This window comes from Xenopus tropicalis, chromosome 8 (assembly GCF_000004195.4).
Source record: "Xenopus tropicalis strain Nigerian chromosome 8, UCB_Xtro_10.0, whole genome shotgun sequence".
Classification (NCBI taxonomy): domain Eukaryota; kingdom Metazoa; phylum Chordata; class Amphibia; order Anura; family Pipidae; genus Xenopus; species Xenopus tropicalis.
In genome coordinates, this window is record NC_030684.2 from 21,175,327 (window position 1) to 21,198,397 (window position 23,071).

The 23,071-nt window shown below is 43.6% G+C and overlaps 1 long non-coding RNA gene across 9 annotated transcripts in view; it reads right to left on the reverse strand.

Moving 5' to 3' along the window:
* LOC108645164 overlaps window positions 1-23,071 on the reverse strand; it is a 455,446-nt gene that overhangs the window by 401,085 nt on the left and 31,290 nt on the right. For all 9 annotated transcript variants that reach the window (XR_004219626.1, XR_004219631.1, XR_004219632.1 and 6 more), the window contains exon 5: window positions 9,636-9,846. This is a non-coding gene — a long non-coding RNA (uncharacterized LOC108645164). The remainder of the gene's footprint in view (window positions 1-9,635; window positions 9,847-23,071) is intronic.

Sequence of the window (23,071 nt, forward strand, 5' to 3'; positions counted from 1 at the left end):
GAACAATTCACTGACGTTAATATACTCGGCTCATTACGGCAGAACAGTAGAAGGGGATACAGAATGTGAGCGCTAGAGTACAGTAAGGATCTGACTGATCACTGCGCAGCCCTACAGATCCCGCAGAAACTGATCTCACAGAATACAAAGTAAAACAGTGAACCCAGGTCTGAGGGTAATGGCACAGGGGAGATGGGCAGCAGTTCTGTCCCACCGGGAATTTATAGCTCCAAGTAACACTACAAATCTCCTCCCCCACCCCCTCGACAGACCCAAGTACATTTCCGCTAATTCCGGTCCAGGCCTTGGCCGATATTTTACCAGCTAGAGCCGTTGAAACATCAGCCAGATGGAAACCCAAGTCCCTGGATCAACATGCTACTAAACTTTTAGTATGCTATGAGAGTGGCCAATTCTAAGCAAATCTTTGATTGGTTTTTATTATTTATTTCTTATACTGTGCTAATTATTTGCCTTCTTCTTCAACCTCTTTGCAGCTTTCAAATGGGGGTCACTGACCCAAGAGCCAAAAACTATTGCTCTGTGAGGCTACAGCTCTATTGTTACTTTTTATAACTCTTTTTTTCTATTTCTTCTATTTCTATTTTGTCTCCTCCTACTCATATATCAGTCTCTCAGTCAAACCACTTCTGGTTGCTAAGGTAAGCAACCTAGCAACCAGACAGTTGTTGACAATCCTGAATTGGAAAGTTGCTAAACAAAAATTTAATTAAACTACAAATAATAAAAAATGAAGACCAATTGCAAATTGTCTCAGAATATGACTCGCTACATAATACTAAAAGGATAGAAATCCCCAGTTATATAGATTTCTATAGCTACAAACCTCTGAATTTCTAAAACAGACCCACAAAGAGCTTCCATTAAATATATAATTTGAGCCAATACAAGCAGGGCAGCCTGCCTTCAGATCAGAAACCTGCCAGGCACTTACACTGCGCTTGGGCTAAAATGTTACTCTGACAGCTCTCTGTGCTCAGCTTGTACCCCATATATGCGCACATCCACATTTCATCATCTTCTCCCTAAGGAACATATGTTGTGAAATAAACAAAAACAATATGTGGATGAGGTTTATTTTAGCTAAATTGCAATAATAAGCCAATAATAAGCCCCAAAACAGCACTGTAGCGCATAAACAGAAGTTAGTGGGCTCCACAGAATATCATTTCAAGACATTTCATAAACATATATTTAAACCATCATTCCAGACCCCAAGAGGGGCAAGCCCTACAGTTACCCCTCCGGCCTGAGCACAGCCCTGGGTTACATCTCCCACTAACACTCTCAATAACAGTTGCTTCAATCGTACAATCCATCTATCAATTCCATCCGTTCAGATTCTTAACCGCTCTTAATCTAAATTTATGAGCCTGGATATTTTGCTTTTAAATGCATGAAATTCCCCAATCCCTTACATTCCCACTCAATCATTTCCCAGCAGGCCTAAACGGTGCGTTATAGTAATATTGGAATTAGAAGCCCCCTCTCAGGCCCTCTCTCAGATCTAGATGTCCCTCAACCCCTGTCACAACCTCAAATCATAACAAACCCATTGAATGGGACTTTGCTGGGATGTCCTGTACGGCCAGTCTGGTTTAAATAAATATATTTTTCAATGAGTTGGATAGTTTCATTATAAACACGACACATCCATCATATCAGTCATTCAGTATTTATACATTGTTTCATATATTTCTGCCACCAGCAATGATTCACAATGATTCGCAACTTTTTCAGATAACACACAAGTTAGTAATAACCATATTAACGAACAGGGCGTTAAATGAATAATACATGTACCCGTGAGTGCAATAATATATATTATATATCTACAAGTTGCATAGCAATAGCTATCAAAATGTAGCAAACCTGAATGCAATGGGGCTATAGGCAGGAGATGCAACAAAGCTTATCTCTAACGTTCCTGTCTAATATCAATATTGTCTTTATTAGGTGCCTTGTCAGAAAGAATATGATTTCATCAGATGCTCTATTTGTTGTCTCTTTATATATTTATTCTGCCACTCGCTATCACCATGTATTTAGCAGTAACATTAAAGGGAAGCCCCACTCAGAAACTCTTTTGTAGTGTTACAAAAACCCAATGGTTTTAAAGTTGTCTGTAAATGTTTATGACAAACAAACATTCATGACATGTGACCAGAGATGACTTCACACTCAGAAATGTGACAGTTGGGTTTGTCCGTTGGTTGACTTTGTGGCGAGAGGTAAGTCTGAATCTCTGAGAGATTTTTTTGCCAAATAACCCTTATTTTAGCCTAAAAAAAGATGGGAAATAAGTTGGGTGATGCCCCCCTAGACTAGCGGATGTTGCTCCTCTCACAGATTTTAGTGAATTTGGAGAATTTTAGAGATGACATTAATCTTAGCGCTGGTTGGAAGACACAGACACAGGCTTTGGCCAGTTCTGCAGCAAATATATATATTTTTTTTTGACTGGGGACCCCATAAACATTGGAGGCCATACCAATACATACATTTTTCCTCCCAGTATTGACAGGCTCCTTAGAGTTCTGCCCCTTTGCCCCGGGTATCTGCCCTGCTCTCATGTTAGCAACCTTAACATTTAACTGAATACATTTCAATACATTTTTCCTTGCAAAGCAAAGCAATTGGCACAGAAATGAATGGCGTGATCTTTTCCCATCAGCCTGTACAGCCCCCTAAAAGCACTGTGACACCAGGACCCACGCTTGGTTGGCAGCGCTGTCCGGAGCCCTTCTTTGCACCAACTTTTGTATCTCTCCCAATCAAATTCTTCATTCTATTAAAGCTTCTAATAATTGGTGCTACTGGTTATTTATAGAGCAGCAAACATATTCAGTAGCGGCCAAGTACAACTGGGCAAGGATACAGAAAGGGAACCCTAGTATATACTGCTATAAATGACAGAGAGGATCACAAGAGCTCACAGTCTCTTCTCTTCTCCTGAATAGAGCGATTTGAGAGACTTCCAGTGATTTGCAGCGACTCCTACCATCCTTGCGATATAGAAGAAGATACAGAGAAGACACACAAAAGTCTTTTAAAGACTACAACTTTTCTCCAAAGCAGAAGAACAAGAAGAACCTGCCGGACCCATTGTGGTTCACCTGGTAAGGAACCAGCATTTTTCCCTCTGCAATATGTATTACATAGTAGATGAGGTTAAACAAGAGGCACATCCATGGAGTTCTACCCCTAACTCTGATCTTTACTGTGTTTATTTGGGGTCTTTTAATTTGACTATCTTTAGATTAACTCTAACCTTCCCAAATCTCTATTTTATATGACAGAGGCCAGCAGAGATGGGCATGAGTGCCAGCAGCCGGCAGTACTACGAGTACCGCTATGGGAAGGTAAGCGCCCCTAGTGCTAATAAATACACATTGCTGTGGTATGTGGGCTAAGAAATTCTAATTATTATTACTGAGGATTAAAGAAAAACCTGCTGGAGACCTTAATGTCTTCTTGTTTCCTGCATTTCTGTAGATCTCATGGTGGGATCCCCTCTGATCGGGACATCTTCGAGATCAGGGATTTTGAAGATCCACGGGCGGGTCCCTATTTGGAGTGCATTAGGGACCAGATAAGAGGAGACATCAGGATGGCACTCTATGATCTGTGGATGGCCAGGGATTGTGTGAAGATCACAAAGTGGTGGCAATTTCGCCTGAAGGCCGACTTCCGAGGGGACTACAGGTACATCAAAGCCCACCTAAAGGGCCTCTACAAAGACCTAGAGGCTATCAACAAGGTCATCCTGACGCGGAACAGCGAGAGATATTAAGGTGCAGTATAGAATCCATCCTTCTTTCCCTTTCTTCTTTCTATGCTGTTTGCTGAAATGGAAATATTCCCTAAATGATGGCTATTTTGTAATGGAAAGGGGCTGATGGATTGAAATCAATTGCAATTCTCAGATTTTGTGCAATGTGTGAAGCTCATGTAAGATGCCAACGTTGTGGGGAAAAATACCCACTTGTTCAGTGTTTTAATTTTGCTTCAGCGCCCGATTTGATATTAATGTGCCCCTAAGTGTAATAGGGTTTCTCCAGGGATATCGCTTGCTAAGGTATAAATAAGTTCTTTTGTTTGATTTTTGCAGGTGGCCCTCGGAACTAATAGGCAAAAGGTAAGATCTGCCCAGATCCACCTTCTCTCCTATCAACCGCAATTCCACCAGCGGTGCCTGCTCTCCTATCAACCGCAATTCCACCAGCGGTGCCTGCACTCCCATCCACCGTAATTCCACCAGCGGTGCCTGCACTCCCATCCACCGTAATTCCACCAGCGGTGCCTGCACTCCCATCCACCGTAATTCCACCAGCGGTGCTCCCCCTTTCATCTAAAATATGGTTCATACACAAGAGCACCTTAAGGTGCTTGGTAAAAACTGCATTCCCTTTCCATCCATCCCTCAGACTGCAGGAGCCGGGGTCTGCAGGCTGCCTGGGGCCCAATGGAATGGTGTGTATGCTACCATATTCCCTTGTTTCCCTCACCCTGCTTCCCTTGATTATGGCAAGCAGGGTGAAGGCATTGATTCTGGGAGCAAATCCGATTGCCGTTAAGGAGTCAGGAAGGAATTTTTCCCTCTAATGAAGCAGATTGGCTCAAAGCTTCTCAGAGGTTTTTTTTGCCTTCCTCAGAATCAATGAAAAACACAATTTATTATTTGTATTATTAATAAAACTGTGATTTTCACAGATGAACCATCAAGCCGTGTGTGTGTCTTTATTCTGGGTATTGGGCTCATTTGGAAGGGGAAACACATAGAGAGGGAGAGACGGCGAGAATGGAACAAATCAGCAAAGTAGAGGCACTGAAAAGTTAAAGAAGAAAGAGAAATGTACACATGTTGCTGCTTTATAAGAAACCCTGCTTTCCACTGTATGTGTCAGTCTGATTCCTTACACCCCCCAGCACTTCAGTACCTGTGAGTGACACACACCAGTCCTCCTGCGGGTATGGCTGCTCCACCAAGCATTCTCACACCGGGCTAACGGGCTGAGCTTCTGTTTATAATGGGCATTCTCAGAATCCTCCCATCATTCCCCATTATGGCATGAAGTCTGTAGGCTCAGTGCCCCCTGCTGGTACCTCCAGGCATGAAAAAGCTGAGGCTAAAGATAAACTCATAAAAGAAACCAGAATTTAATGTAATACTTACATGTGACAGTATCACAGTAAGAGCAAATACTTATAGAAGAGAAAGGAAAAACACAAGGCTATGACTGTATCTCAATGCATAGGGATATTGCCCATATTACAATATACTGCAGCCCTATTAAGTATGAGGAACGGATCCCATTCCACATTACATAGTCTGGCCCATCCGGTGTCTCCCCCATAGGGTATGTAATGCACGTGAGCAAACTGAAAGGTAAAATGCACAACACAATATTCATTGGGCAGATGAGAAGGTGCCTGTGGGTACAAAACCTGCTCCTATAGGGTTACTATGCAGCCATATTCCCTGGATACACAGAATATTGCCAGGTGAGCAGTAAAGCACAGAACCCACCCATGTTATAGAACCCCCATACTGAGGGGAAGGGAAATCCTTCTGATTACCGACAAACAGGTAACGCTTTTGTATGTATCAAATCCATTCCCTTTTCAAAATATATGGATCCCTAGTCCTGCCGGTGCCATCTGAACCAGGTGCAACTAAACGAGGCATCGGGAAGCAGCAGCGGGCAGAACCCCTGTGGCACCGCGCCGTATACAAGAGCAGAATAAAGACCTTCCTAGCATTGCTGGATACAAACACCAGCATGGCATAACATTAAAATTTCCCTTTACCCCCTAAAGCTTTAGGCTACTGCCAGATGGGATGTATTACCCGCTGTGTGTGGCACCCATGCCCATGCCAGCGGATTGGCTGATATTTGGCCTACGTTTATTATACACCGGCTGAGAATCAGCCCTGCCTGACAATAGCTTCAATGAACAGCAATACAACCCAAACCCAACTCTTTCACTTCAATGTGCCAGCGTTGCCCCCCTGTCCCATCTCTGCCCCAAACTGACACACAATTCTGTTACCTTACTAACTCAGTTTTACAGAAGAGTAACACAATTACTGCTAGAAGTAAAGCTACAGAGGAGAAAGGGTTAATACTGTGCCCCGCGTGTGTATCCCAGTTTGTTACATGCTATTATTCCCATCATTTAGTTATGAAGAATAGCCCCCAGTAATGTACAGAGGGGTAACAGCACAGAGTGGGATTCGCTCTCTGCTTGCCAATAGCGTGCCAGGAATCAGCACCACTGCCAGATATTTGCAGCAATGGAAACGATATTAAACCCCAACGCTGCTCATATTCAGACAAAATCGCCGGTGCTGCTACCTATGGGATTCCCATTACTAGCCGGGCAGAGCAGTTTATATACGGCAGTACAAGCAGACAAACAAGTGCCCGTGCCCTGGGCCGAGCATAGATGGAGCACACAACTAGCAGCTTCATTTTACTTATACTTTACTGTAGTTTGGGGCATGCTTTGGGGAGACCTGCACCTTTTTCAAGCATCCTGGCAACACTAAAATAAAGTCTAAGCAAGCAGCATTCACCTGCTCTGTGTGTGCTCCTTCCCATTAATACTATGTACTATGTATATAAAACATTGCCTTAAGGTGGATGCAGGGTACTGGGAGTTGTAGCACCAAAGCCACTGGAGCTGCAGGACCATTCATGCGAGTTCCCCCAAGCACAGAAGGTTCCTGCACAGCAGCAGCGGAAGGTAACATAGGTTCAGCAGAACAAGATGGCGTCAGTAGGGCAAGATGTTACCAACCTGCGTACCCACCCCATGTACAGCTTTGTTTGGGTAGCGCCATTGTACCCTGTGCAGGAGCTGAACTAAGGGTTTTACGGTACTACTAATATTTCTATCCCATTCTTTTTCGCTCTTTCAAACCACTATTGGGATGCTAGGGAAAACTGGACCTAGCAACTAGCTGTCTGCTGAAATTCTCCCTAAATATGAATGGTAGCACCATGGGGCCCCTGAACAGTTTGATACTAAATGTATATAGGATTACCACTATACTGTACCCCTGATACCATCATGCCTTACTATACTCACTATCCTACAGTTACACTCTGTACCCCTGATACCATCTTGCCTTACTATACTCACTATCCCACAGTTACACTCTGTTCCCCTGAGACCATCATGCCTTACTATACTCACTATCCCACAATCCCACAGTTACGCTCTGTACCCCGGATACCATCTTGCCTTACTATACTCACTATCCCACAGTTACACTCTGTACCCCTGAGACCATCTTGCCTTACTATACTCACTATCCCACAGTTACACTCTGTACCCCTGATACAATCTTGCCTTACTATACTCACTATCCCACAGTTACACTCTGTACCCCTGATACCATCTTGCCTTACTATACTCACTATCCCACAGTTACACTCTGTACCCCTGATACAATCTTGCCTTACTATACTCACTATCCCACAGTTACACTCTGTACCCCTGACATCATCTTGTCTTACTATACTTAAGAGGTCATATGACTTAATTGGTACCTAATGTGGTTAATATGTACCTAATGGGGCTATAAAACATACAGGGAGCCATATATACAGAAATGAGGGCAACCAACCTACTATATACTGTAAGTAACTACTGTACTGTAATGATTGGAAGGAAGTAGAATATTGCTTTGCTCCAAAGGCCACAATGCAACAGCATGGCTAAAGCCCCTTCAGCAGCTCCGTATTATAATTATTCTCATTCTCTATTGCCGAACAGTCCCTCACTCTGCTGTGCTGTAACTATGCTAACTGTTCAGCAATAGCGACTAAGGATAATGAGAATACGGAGCTGCTGAAGCACAGATGGGTCAGTGAGCTCTAAAGAGAAATATGTGAGCGATAATGCGTCCCGCTCCCACTTTAATATGCCTTTCCCAGTGCCCCCTGTTTCTCACCCCAATGGGCTATGTGCCCAAAACCCCATAGCCAGTTTATCTGCAGTGCCAACATCATGTATAATGCCCACAGGGCACACAGCCAGTATATATGCCGTGCCAACATCATATATAATGCCCAAAGGGCACACAGCCAGTATATATGCAGTGCCAACATCATATATAATGCCCACAGGGAACACAGCCAGTATATATGAAGAGCCAACATCATGTATAATGCCCACAGGGAACACAGCCAGTATATATGCAGCGCCAACATCATGTATAATGCCCACAGGGCACACAGCCAGTATATATGCAGTGCTAACAACATGTATAATGCCCACAGGGCACACAGCCAGTATATATGCAGCGCCAACATCATGTATAATGCACACAGGGCACACAGCCAGTATATATGCAGTGCCAACATCATCTATAAAGCCCACAGGGCACACAGCTGGTATATATGCTAAAATCTGGTGGACATCTACAATGGAAAAATTGACCGCACTCATCCACCACAAAATGGACATATATGAAAAAATATGGACACCCTGGACCGAAAACCAAAACAATCGACCAACTAACCATATCTAAAAACGGACAATGCCAAGGGAAAATCCCAGACGCTAACTAAATAAAAGGAACAAAAGAGAAAAGGAAAAAAGACCACCCAGATGAAAACGGCAAGGCGAGAGTCCAACCCCCCCCCCTTTACCTCTAACCCTCTATCCAACCCCTATTCTACTTTCTTTAACCCCCGTTGTTCCACATATTTTGTATGCATCCTACTTTGTTGTAAAACAACTAATAAAAACAAAGTTTAGAAAAAAAAAAAACCCCACTTTGGGTAAAGTTTTGTAAAATGGCCCCCCCTGGACCTGCTCCAGAAAAACCACTATTTTTCAACTGCCCCATCGGTGATCGGGGTACACAGACTATTGCATGTGTCAGTTGGATCTCCCCCTCTGCTCTACATTTTGCAGCAAGTAGTCTGTAGGAACCTGAGCCCCTTCTCCCAAGGATTCTCCCTTCGTAAAAGGATTCGGCCCAATACCGGGTTTGGAAGGGTTAAATCTCAAAAAAAATTTCAGCTTCCGTGTTTACATGTAAAAAAGCCACATGATTTTTCGGATTCGCATTTGGTCCGGCCAGGAACGTGGATTCGGCTGAATCTAAATCCTGCTGAAAAAGGCAGAATCTTGGTTGAATACTGAATCCTAGATTCGGTGCATCCCTAGAAAATACTGCCCTGATGGAAGGTGCCCAACACATGGGTATCATCTAGCATTTTAACCTTTTTGTGTTCTTAATGACATTCTATTCTAAACATTTACTAGATGTATGTGGGCAACAGAAAGAGTAGAGCCGTACCAATTTAGCAAGAAGTCTCACAATCTGAGAAGCACTGAGCCTTCCTAATATTACCTAAGGGATATATAATCTGAGCTGTAATTAGCATCGTTGTATGCCCATTAAACTGCTCCCAGATGTCTCTTTCTTGGAAATAATCCTTTGCCTAAATGGCTTACATGATCAATACCTCCCCCACCGATCAGATAATCCTGGTTCTGGATTTTGTTCCCAAATCTCTACAGATTTCCGTGCGTCATATGATTTGTCAGGAATCTATATTTGCCCAGGCAGCAAACACAGCAATATCGCTCACCTTTTTTAGCTGAGGAAGAACGCCTAACGGGCAAAACAGAGCCAGGCACCCCGCCGAGCTTTAGGCCTCCATTGCCTGCTGTAATCTGCTTCTTCTTGTGCTTGTGCCGTTTTAGCTGGTGTGCAGCCAGAGCTAGGGCGACCGTACCAAGAGCCGTGGCAAAAAGGACCTTTCGAAGACCAGGAGACAGCCTGAGTTGCAAGAATGTGGACTGCAAAGACAAACAATATATAGATTCATTATAATAACCAGCTATGGATTTTGGAAAATAATAAATGTGTCTTGTGACTTTGTGGCAAGCAAGACAAGGGTACTTCAAGGTCAAAGCTCCTAATGCCTTCCCACCCCAAGCATTCAGAAAATTACGCATTACGTAAATGTGTGTATATATATATATATATATATATATATATATATATATATATATATATTCATGTAAATGCAGCCACTTGCTTTGACCTCTGCAGTTTCCAGGAGATGAGGTGCAGTGACAAAACTAAGGATGCACAAAACCACTACAATACCATATTGATCACTAGTGGCTCAACGGTTAGTATATTGCCTTGTAGTGCTGGGGGTTTGATTTTAACCTGGGCAATAGCTGCAAGAAGTTATATAATCTCTCTTCATTCCTAAACTGGCAATCTGTGGGTTCTGGCAAATGCCAGAGAGGCTTCTGTAAGATGCCATAGACTGTCACTATTTATTGGGCCTGTGGGGCTGTTTTTATTTTGAATCCCAATCCAGACCTGTCTCTGTAGGTTTCCTCAGGGCACTCTGCTTTCCTCCCACACCCCCAAAATATACTGGATGGCTAAATGGCCCTTGATAAAACTGACCCTAATATAATAAGGACTTTATAACTAGGGCAATGGTTGGCAAACTGTGGGTCTTGAGCCACAAGCGGCTCTTTAGCCCCTTGAATTTGGCTCTTCCAGGTGCGGGTTCGCACATACAGCCATATATTTATTTAGCCCCCACTTTCTACCCCGTGTACCTGTACCAGCATTAGTGTGTAGAAATATATTTATTTAGCCCCCACTTTCTGCCCCGTGTACCTGTACCAGCATTACTGTGTAGCCATATATGTATTTAGCCCCCACTTTCTACCCCGTGTACCTGTACCAGCATTAGTGTGTAGAAATATATTTCTTTAGCCCCCACTTTCTGCCCCGTGTACCTGTACCAGCATTAGTGTGTAGCCATATATTTATTTAGCCCCCACTCTCTGCCCCGTGTACCTGTGCCAGCATCCAGCATTAGTGTGTAGCCATATATTTATTTAGCCCCCACTTTCTACCCCGTGTACCGGTACCAGCATTAATGTGTGTAGCCATATATTTATTTAGCCCCCACTTTCTACCCCGTGTACCTGTACCAGCATTAGTGTGTAGCCATATATTTATTTAGCCCCCACTTTCTGCCCCGTGTACCTGTGCCAGCATCCAGCATTAGTGTGTAGCCATATATTTATTTAGCCCCCACTTTCTGCCACGTGTACCTGTGCCAGCATCCAGCATTATTGTGTAGCCATATATTTATTTAGCCCCCACTTTCTGCCACGTGTACCTGTGCCAGCATCCAGCATTACTGTGTAGACATATATTTATTTAGCCCCCACATTCTGCCCCGTGTACCTGTGCCAGAATCAAGCATTAGTGTGTAGCCATATATTTATTTAGCCCCCACTTTCTATCCCGTGTACCTGTGTCAGCATCCAGCATTAGTGTGTAGCCATATATTTATTTAGCCCCCACTTTCTGCCCCGTGTACCTGTGCCAGCATCCAGCATTAGTGTGTAGCCATATATTTATTTAGCCCCCACTTTCTGCCCCGTGTGCCTGTGCCAGAAACAAGCATTAGTGTGTAGCCATATATTTATTTAGCCCCCACTTTCTGTCCCGTGTACCTGTGCCAGCATCCAGCATTAATGAGTAGCCATATATTTATTTAGTCCCCACTTTCTGCCCCGTGTACCTGTGCCAGCATCCAGCATTAGTGTGTAGCCATATATTTATTTAGCCCCCACTTTCTGCCCCGTGTACCTGTGCCAGCATCCAGCATTAGTGTGTAGCCATATATTTAGTTAGCCCCCACTTTCTGCCCCGTGTACTTGTGCCAGCATCCAGCATTAGTGTGTAGCCATACACACTATCTTGACTTCGACTGAACTCTGCCTGGACTGACCCCCTTTGCCTGATTTTGTTGTGCACTACGGTTCTGGTTTTGATCTGGCCTGCCTGACTCTGATTCTAGTAAGCTGCCTCAGTCTTCCTCCTACAATCTGGTTCATTTGCTCGCTCAGAACCTTGGCAAGTGTTCTAGGTTTTGGGTTACCGATCATGACACTTACCAATTTTATGATTATAACTTTGTAACTAAAACCCCCTGGTGCTTGGAATACATGCCCTGGCATAGATACTAAATTACTTGTGAAACAGGGGACTGGGCAATGTACATGGATCAATCCTCTGCCTTTTCTATGCTTGTAGCTAATTTGACCAGATCACTTGCACCTCCGTTGCACTGGTACATTATACTAAGCCTTGGAGTGCTCCCACAACCCCCCTTTTTGTAAATTATTTTGAGTTATTCTGTTGGAAGTATGGCCAAACGTCCATACAGTTGTAGCACCTCCAGTCCCTTCCCTTTTGGTAGCCTCACTCAGGCCTTACACAGTAGAATTTTTACAAGATGGAAAAAAAGCAGACAAATGCTATATGCTATATAAACCCCCCAGAGTTACAAAACATGTAGCCTGAAAGAAGGTTAATACATTAACAAAAGAAAAAAAAAAACAGAAATAGCCAAAGAAATGCCCTAGGGTTTCGAATGTAACCAGCTGCCCAGGATATTTTCTTCATCTTTGGGGGTCATTTATCCGCATTCGAATTTTTTTGTTTGAGTTTTTTGAAACCACAACGAAACTCATTTTCATTATTGTCAGTCATTTATTAGAAAATCCAAATTTAAAAAGCACAAACGGAAAGACCACATATTTCCCATTTTAATTAAATTCAAAAATGTTGCAATTTGTCTAGGGAAACTCCTCATTAACTTCTACAGAAAATCCACAGCTTTTAGATGTACAGGTATGGGACCCGTTATCCATAATGCTCGGGACCTGGGGTTTTCCAGATAAGGGGTCTTTCCGTATTTCAGATCTCCTACCTTTAGTCTGCTAAAAAAAATTTAAAAAGTAATTAAACCCAATAGGATTGCTCCAATAAGGTTAATTATATCTTAGTTGGGATCAAGTACAGGTACTGTTTTATTATTACAGAGAAAAGGGAATCATTTAACCATTAAATAAACCAAATAGGGCTGTTCTGTCCCAATAAGGGGTAATTATATCTTAGTTGGGATCAAGTACAGGTACTGTTTTATTATTACAGAGAAAAGGGAATCATTTAACCATGAAATAAACCCAATAGGGCTGTTCTGCCCCCAATAAGGGGTAATTATATCTTAGTTGGGATCAAGTGCAGGTACTGTTTTATTATTACAGAGAAAAGGGAATCATTTAACCATTAAATAAACCCAATAGGGCTGTTCTGCCCCAATAAGGGGTAATTATATCTTAGTTGGGATAAGGTACAGGTACTGTTTTATTATTACAGAGAAAAAGGGAATACTTTTTAAAAATGTGAATTATTTGATTAAAATGGAGTCTATGGGAGATGTAATTTCTGTAATTTGGAACTTTCTGGATAATAGGTTTCCGTATAAGGGGTCCCATACCTGTATTAGTGGTTTTTGTGCTTAAAAAATTGCAAAAATGCATGCTTTTTTCCCATGAAAAATTTGAGTTTTAGCTAAAAAAAAAAAAACAATAAATCATGGAAAAAATATGAAAGCTAATAAATTCCCCTCTTAATACAATTTGATATTTCTGTTATGTTTTTGGAAAGTAATATACATGTATTTTGCAGGTCATTTTTTACTGAGAAAAAAGTCTGGGAAGAATCTTCCACTAAATATTATAGGAAACATGATCAGGCCTGGAGCTGTCAAGAGCTTGATAACATTCTGATTTCTTTAACTTTTTCATTGGAACTAATGTACCTTATGGATGGGCCTTTTTGGTGGTGTCCCATGTTGGGGGGGGGGGGTTGTAAGGGACTACTTATTTGTTTTCAGGGCCAGAACTAGGGGGAGGAAGAAGAGGCAGCTGCCTAGGGTGCAAACAATGGGGGACGCCAGGCATGTACCTCTCCTGCCTACCCCTAGTCTGTGCTTCCTTGTAATGGCTTCCCCACTTGTCATTGCAGAGTAATGACCCCCCCCCCATGGCACACACACGGCGGTGAGGTTGCTGGGGCAAGGTGGCTGACTGGGTTGCCAAAGGTGCCCAGTCGGCTTGGCCCTTCCCTGACAGGTAGAATCCATTCAGGGCCCTGTGAGTTCTGATGGTGGCCCTGGTTCTAAGGATGCTTTTGTTTGTTTTTATGTGAATCAGTAAGGGCGAGCTTGATTGGTCACAAGTCTCACCATGCAGCCAAACACCATCACATATGTACCTGAGTATGTGATTGGCTGTCAGTTACTGGCATACCATGCATTATGACTGTGTTGCAGCTCTGATTGGCTGAAAAGCTGTTAGGGAAGGTGACTTCATGTCTCGTGACAGTGAACAGTTATTTCATTTCTGGTTTCAGAGGTAAGTGCAGCAGAACCAACACTGGGGGCAGGGGGGCATATTAAAACAACAATACAAGGGCAATTTGGGGTGGTTTGGCACCAATGATTTATAGTAGCTTGGGGAGTAGGGCAAAAATTGCCCCTTTGGCTCCAAAACTCCCCAAATTGGCCCCCCATTGCCTCCTTTTGCCTGGGCAGTGCTTGTCATGAAGCTGTCCATTGGAAATGTCAGTTTGTCTTTCCAAATTACATTTGCTTGACAAGCAGGAAAAGGGGATTCATTTTAGGCAACTTTGCATTTCCCCCCAAAAAAGCATCCATGGGGGTACAGGGGGTAAAAACTTCAGGGGGGACAAACCAATGATGGGGTCTAAAACCTGGACTAACAATTCCCAGCATCCTCTGTGGTTATAGTTCTAGGGCAATGTGTGTTTGGTGTTTCTTGTTTACTTGTTGCTGCTTTTGAACTGTTAAGCCATTTACTCTGGCCTCTCTTTAGCAGTTAATACCAAAATGTCATTTGGTTACTAGAGTCCCAATCATCCTAGCAACAGTTATTGGTCTCAGCACTAGAGTGGATGGTGGGTAAGGGAAGCCATGAGAAGAAGACAATAGCACAAATCAGAATTAATGCCTAAAATAAGGATCCCTTGTGTTATGGGGTGAAGGGGAACTTATCAGAGCAGGGCGGGTTATGAGAAGCCCCCCATTGAGCAGGAAACATATTCGAGTAGCGGCAGTACCACTGGGAATGAATACAGAAAGGAACCCCAGTATGTATTGCTATGAATGCAGAGAGGGCCCGACTCACAAGAGCTTACAGTCTCTTCTCTCTATCTCTCTCCCCATTAAAGTGAAATATCCGAGCGATTTAAGCGATTTGAGCGACTGCGAGCGATTTTCAGTGACTCCCAGCGACAAAGAAAAAATAAAGAAGACGACGCAGAAAAGTCTTTTTAAAGACTAAAACTCCATCAAGAGCAGAAGAACAAGAAGAAGAAGAGGAAGAAGAAGAACCTGCCGGCCCCTTGTGGGTCATCTGGTAAGGAACCTGTATTTTCCCCTCTGTAATATGTATTATATAGTAGATGAGGTTAAAAAAAGATACACATTCATGAAGTTTTAACCTTTTTGCCTAAATAAAACCTGTATAACTGTTGGCTGATCCAGAGGAGGGTGGGGGCCCTGAAGGAATAATGGTCTGATTTCTGCACCAAATCAAATGGGAAGAGATTGCTTGGAAATGGGCAGGATCTGGGGGGGCCAAGGGCTTGTGTTAGTGTAATGGAACAGGCCTGGGTAGGGCGGGGGTACAAGCAAACTATATACATAAGCCTTTGTTTTTAATTGGAACCCCAGTTTCTGGTTGAAAAGGCTATTATTAAAAAAGGAGTAAATGTGCTGCTGTTATTACAGTTACCCCTATATCTGTTCTTTATTGTGTTTATTGGGGTCTGTATTTTAATATTACATCTTTACATTAACTCTAACCTCCCAAATCTCTATTTTATATTACAGGGGCAGCAGAGATGGGCATGAGTGCCAGTAGCAGGCAGTACTATGAGTACCGCTATGGAAAGGTAAGCGCCCCTAGTGGTAATAAATACACATTGCTGTGCTATTTGGGCTAATTGTCACTCTCATTATTATCACTGGGATTAAACTTAATGTCTTCTTGTTTCCTGCATTTCTCTAGATCTCATGGTGGATCCCCTCATCTGGATGTCTTCGAGATCAGGGATTTTGAGGATCCACGCGCAGGCCCCTATTTGGAGGGCATTAGGGGCCAGATAACGGGTGACATCAAGATGGCCCTGTACGATCTGTGGATGGCAAGGGATTGCATCAAAATAACAAAATGGTGGCGATTCCTTCTCAAGGCCGAGTTCCGAGGGGACTATAAATATATTAAAGCCCACCTAAAAGGCCTCTATAAAGAACTAGAGGCTGTCAACAAGGCCATCCTGATGCGGGACAACGAGAGATATTAAGGTGCCGTATAAAATCTATGTTTCTCTCTTCTTTCTATGGCCCTTCAAAAATATTGGAAAAGGCAACCTACTGACAGCACCACTACCACATTTCCTGGGTACCAAGTACAGTTGCACCTCTGTCTAGGTACCCTCATTAGCAGTAGGTAAGAACAACCGAATTCTACCAGCTGTGCCTCCACTACTGCCCAACAACATTCCACCAGTGGTGCTACCCCTTCCAGCCGCCACTATTTCCACCTGCGGTGCCCCCTACTCAATCCATTATATGGTTTTATACATAACAGCACCCTTAAGCCACAAAGTAATTTGCATTCCTTTTCACTCCACCTCTCAGGCTGCAGAAGCCGGGGTCTGCAGGCTGCCTGGGGTCCAATGGAATGCTGTATTCACCTTGTGACTTATAGGTTCTCTGTGTATGCTGCCATATTGCTTCCCCCCCTTCTCACCACCAGCGGTGGCCCCCTGCTTACACTGCAGTTCCAACAGCAGTGCCTCCCCTTTATTCCTTTTCACTCCATCCCTCAGACTGCAGAAGCCGGGGTCTGCCGGCTGCCTGGGGTCCATGGAATGGAAAGGAATGCACTATTCATCTAGCAGCTTAATGGCGGCCCATTTGTATATTCTGCCATATTCCCTGTTGTTTCCATCTCACCCATTTCCTTGGTTAAATATGGCGCATTGATCCTGGGAGCAAATCCGATTGCCGTTGAGGAGTCAGGAAGGAATTTTTCCTCTAATTAAGCAGATTGGCCAAAGCTTCTCAGAGGTTTTTTTTTGCCTTCCTCAGGACCAATAAAAAAAGCGGCAATGTATTATGTTTATCAACAATAAAGCTGTGACTTACACAGATTTACCACCAAGTGGCTCTGTGTGTATTTATTTTGGTAACTGGGCTCATTTGACAGGGGTAACACATTGTAGGGGAGGGAGTGGGAGAAGTCCTTGTGTGGGTATGGCTGCTCCCCAGAGCATTCTCATACTGGGCTCACAGACTGAGGTTCTAATGGGCATTCTTGGGATCCTCCCACCATTCCCCATCATGGCATGAAGGCTGTACGCTCAGTGCCCCCACTGGCACATACAGGCATGGAAAAGCTGAGGTAAAGATAAGATCATTTATAAAAGAAACCAGAATTGAATGTGATTACTGACATGTGAATGTATTACAGAGCAAATCCTTATAAAAGGATTGCCTAGAGATATGCCCATATTGTAATATACTTAGTATGAGGAATGGATCCATCACCCACAGTCTGGCTCATCCGGTGCCCCCCATAGGGAATGTTAATGCACATGAGCAAACTGGCTCTGCCCTTCCCTCACTCTCCAGCCCTGAGCCCCCAATCACTGAAGGGTTAAATGCATTATACAATATTCATTGGCAGATGAGAAGGTACCTGTGGGTACAAAGCCTAAACCAGTCCCTGTAGGGTTACTATGGAACCATTTCTCCTGGGTACACAGAATATTAGCAGGTGAGCAATAATGACATAATGGAACCCCCATACTGAGGGGAAGGGAAATCCTTCTGATTTCTGACACACAGGTAACTCTTTTATATGGATCAAATCCATTTCGCATTTCATAATATATGGATCCCTATTTCTGGATAATAGGTTTCCGTATAAGGGGTCCCATACCTGTATTAGTGGTTTTTGTGCTTAAAAAATTGCAAAAATGCATGCTTTATTCCCATGAAAAATTTGAGTTTTAGCTAAAAAAAAAAAACAATAAATCATGGAAAAAATATGAAAGCTAATAAATTCCCCTCTTAATACAATTTGATATTTCTGTTATGTTTTTGGAAAGTAATATACATGTATTTTGCAGGTCATTTTTTACTGAGAAAAAAGTCTGGGAAGAATCTTCCACTAAATATTATAGGAAACATGGTCTGCCATCAGGCCTGGAGATGTCAAGAGCTTGATAATATTCTGATTTCTTTAACTTTTTCATTGGAACTAATGTACCTTATGGATGGGCCTTTTTGGTGGTGTCCCATGTTGGGGGGGGGGTTGTAAGGGACTACTTATTTGTTTTCAGGGCCAGAACTAGGGGGAGGAAGAAGAGGCAGCTGCCTAGGGTGCAAACAATGGGGGACGCCAGGCATGTACCTCTCCTGCCTACCCCTAGTCCGTGCTCCCTTGTAATGGCTTCCCCACTTGTCATTGCAGAGTAATGACCCCCCCCCCCATGGCACACACACGGCGGTGAGGTTGCTGGGGCAAGGTGGCTGACTGGGTTGCCAAAGGTGCCCAGTCGGCTTGGCCCTCCCCTGACAGGTAGAGTCCATTCAGGGCCCTGTGAGTTCTGATGGGGGCCCTGGTTCTAAGGATGCTTTTGTTTGTTTTTATGTGAATCAGTAAGGGCGAGCTTGATTGGTCACAAGTCTCACCATGCAGCCAAACACTATCACATATGTACCTGAGTATGCGATTGGCTGCCAGTTACTGGCATACCATGCATTATGACTGTGTGCAGCTCTGATTGGCTGAAAGCTGTTAGGGAAGGTGACTTCATGTCTCGTGACAGTGACAGTTATTTCATTTCTGGTTTCAGAGGTAAGTGCAGCAGATACCAACACTGGGGCAGGGGGGCATATTAAAAACAACAATACAAGGGGCAATTTGGGGTGGTTTGGCACCAATGATTTATAGTAGCTTGGGGAGTAGGGCAAAAATTGCCCCTTTGGCTCCAAAACTCCCCAAATTGGCCCCCCATTGCCTCCTTTTGCCTGGGCAGATGCTTGTCATGAAGCTGTCCATTGGAAATGTCAGTTTGTCTTTCCAAATTACATTTGCTTGACAAGCAGGAAAAGGGGATTCATTTTAGGCAACTTTGCATTTCCCCCAAAAAGCATCCATGGGGGTACAGGGTGTAAAACTGCAGGTGGGACAAACCAATGATGGGGTCTAAAACCTGGACTACAATTCCCAGCATCCTCTGTGGTTATAGTTCTAGGGCAATGTGTGTTTGGTGTTTCTTGTTTACTTGTTGCTGCTTTTGAACTGTTAAGCCATTTACTCTGCCTCTCTTTAGCAGTTAATACCAAATGTCATTTGGTTACTAGAGTCCCAATCATCCTAGCAACAGTTATTGGTCTCAGCACTAGAGTGGATGGTGGGTAAGGGAAGCCATGAGAAGAAAGACAATAGCACAAATCAGAATTAATGCCTAAAATAAGGATCCCTTGTGTTATGGGTGAAGGGGAACTTATCAGAGCAGGGCGGGTTATGAGAAGCCCCCATTGAGCAGGAAACATATTCAGTAGCGCAGTACCACTGGGAATGATACAGAAAGGGAACCCCAGTATGTATTGCTATGAATGGCAGAGAGGGCCCGACTCACAAGAACTTACAGTCTCTTCTCTCTATCTCTCTCCCCATAAAGTGAAATATCCGAGCGATTTAAGCGATTTGAGCGACTCGAGCGATTTTCAGTGACTCCCAGCGACAAAGAAAAAGATAAAGAAGACGACGCAGAAAAATCTTTTTAAAGACTAAAACTTCCATCAAGAGCAGAAGAACAAGAAGAAGAAGAAGAGGAAGAAGAAGAACCTGCCGGCCCCTTGTGGGTCATCTGGTAAGGAACCTGTATTTTCCCCTCTGGAATATGTATTATATAGTAGATGAGGTTAAAAAAAGATACACATTCATGAAGTTTAACCTTTTTGCCTAAATAAAACCTGTATAACTGCTGGCTGATCCAGAGGAGGGTGGTGGCCCTGACAGGAATAATGGTCTGATTTCTGCACCAAATCAAATGGGAAGAGATTGCTTGGAAATGGGCAGGATCTGGGGGGGGGGGCAAGGGCTTGTTTTAGTGTAATGGAACAGGCCTGGGTAGGGCGGGGGTACAAGCAAACTATATACATAAGCCTTTGTTTTTAATTGGAACCCCAGTTTCTGGTTGAAAAGGCTTATTATTAAAAAAGGAGTAAATGTGCTGCTGTTATTACAGTACCCCTATATCTGTTCTTTATTGTGTTTATTTGGGGTCTGTATTTTAATATTACATCTTTACATTAACTCTAACCTTCCCAAATCTCTATTTTATATTACAGGGGCAGCAGAGATGGGCATGAGTGCCAGTAGCAGGCAGTACTATGAGTACCGCTATGGAAAGGTAAGCGCCCCTAGTGGTAATAAATACACATTGCTGTGCTATTTGGGCTAATTGTCACTCTCATTATTATCACTGGGATTAAACTTAATGTCTTCTTGTTTCCTGCATTTCTCTAGATCTCATGGTGGATCCCCCCTCATCTGGATGTCTTCGAGATCAGGGATTTTGAGGATCCACGCGCAGGCCCCTATTTGGAGGGCATTAGGGGCCAGATAACGGGTGACATCAAGATGGCCCTGTACGATCTGTGGATGGCAAGGGATTGCATTAAAATAACAAAATGGTGGCGATTCCTTCTCAAGGCCGAGTTCCGAGGGGACTATAAATATATTAAAGCCCACCTAAAAGGCCTCTATAAAGAATTAGAGGCTGTCAACAAGGCCATCCTGATGCGGGACAATGAGAGATATTAAGGTGCCGTATAAAATCTATGCTTCTCTCTCTTCTTTCTATGGCCCTTCAAACATATTGGAAAAGGCACCTACTGACAGCACCACTACCAATTTCCTGGGTACCAAGTACAGTTGCACCTCTGTCTAGGTACCCTCATTAGCAGTAGGTAAGAACAACCGAATTCTACCAGCTGTGCCTCCACTACTGCCCAACACATTCCACCAGTGGTGCTACCCCTTCCAGCCGCCACTATTCCACCTGCGGTGCCCCCTACTCAATCCATTATATGGTTTTATACATAACAGCACCCTTAAGCCACAAAGTCATTTGCATTCCTTTTCACTCCACCTCTCAGGCTGCAGAAGCCGGGGTCTGCAAGCTGCCTGGGGTCCAATGGAATGCTGTATTCACCTTGTGGCTTATAGGTTCTCTGTGTATGCTGCCATATTGCTGTCTTCCCCTCTTTCTTCCACCAGTGGTGGCCCCCTGCTTACACTGCAGTTCCAAAAGCAGTGCCACCCCCTTTATTCCTTTTCACTCCATCCCTCAGACTGCAGAAGCCGGGGTCTGCAGGCTGCCTGGGGTCCAATGGAATGGAAAGGAATGCACTATTCATCTAGCAGCTTAATGGTGGCCATGTGTATTCTGCTTATTCCCTGTTGTTTCCATCACTCCCATTTCCTTTAAGTATGGCGCATTGATCCTGGGAGCAAATCCGATTGCCGTTGAGGAGTCAGGAAGGAATTTTTCCCTCTAATTAAGCAGATTGGCCAAAGCTTCTCAGAGGTTTTTTTTGCCTTCCTCAGGACCAATAAAAAAGCGCAATGTATTATCTTTATCAACAATAAAGCTGTGACTTACACAGATTTACCACCAAGCGGCTCTGTGTGTTTTATTTTGGTAACTGGGCTTATTTGACAGGGGTAACACATTGAAGAGGAGGGAGTGGGAGAACTCCTTGTGCGGGTATGGCTGCTCCCCAGAGCATTCTCATACTGGGCTCACAGACTGAGGTTCTAATGGGCATTCTTGGGATCCTCCCACCATTCCCCATCATGGCATGAAGGCCGTATGCTCAGTGCCCCCCACTGGCACATACAAGCATGGAAAAGCTGAGGGTAAAGATAAGATCATTTATAAAAGAAACCAGAATTGAATGTGATACTGACATGTGAATGTATCACAGAGCAAATCCTTATAAAAGGTAAATAAAAACAGACGTCTGTGACTGTTTCTCACTGCATAGAGATATTGCCCATATTGTAATATACTTAGTATGAGGAATGGATCCCATTCACCCACAGTCTGGCTCATCCGGTGCCCCCCCATAGGGAATGTAATGCACATGAGCAAACTGGCTCTGCCCTTCCCTCACTCTCCAGCCCTGAGCCCCAATCACTGAAGGGTAAAATGCATTATACAATATTCATTGGGCAGATGAGAAGGTACCTGTGGGTACAAAGCCTAAACCAGTCCATTCGCATTTCATAATATATGGATCCCTAGTCCTGCCGGTGCCATCTGAACCAGGTTACATAGTTACATAGTTACATAGTTACATAGGGTTGAAAAAAGACCAGTGTCCATCAAGTTCAACCCATCCAAGTAAACCCAGCACACCTAACCCACACCTACCAATCTATACACTCACATACATACACTATATATACAACCACTAGTACTAACTGTAGATATTAGTATCACAATAGCCTTGGATATTCTGATTGATCAAGAACTCATCCAGGCCCCTCTTAAGGCATTAACAGAATCTGCCATTACCACATCACTAGGAAGGGCATTCCATAACCTCACTGCCCTCACCGTGAAAAACCACCTACGCTGCTTCAAATGGAAGCTCCTTTCCTCTAATCTAAAGGGGTGACCTCTGGTGCGCTGATTGTTTTTTATGGGAAAAAAGAACATCCCCCAACTGCCTATAATCCCCTCTAATGTACTTGTACAGAGTAATCATGTTCCCCTCGCAAGCGCCTCTTTTTCCAGAGAAAACAACCCAACCTTGACAGTCTCACCTCATAGTTAAAATCTTCCATCCCCTTAACCAGTTTGGTTGCACGTCTCTGCACTCTCTCCAGCTCATTAATATCCTTCTTAAGGACTGGAGCCCAAAACTGCACTGGCATACTCAAGGTGAGGCCTTACCAGGGACCTATAAAGGGGCAAAATTATGTTCTCATCCCTTGAGTCATGCCCTTTTTTATACAAGACAGCCACTTTATTTGCTTTAGTAGCCACAGAATGACACTGCCTGGCATTAGACAACTT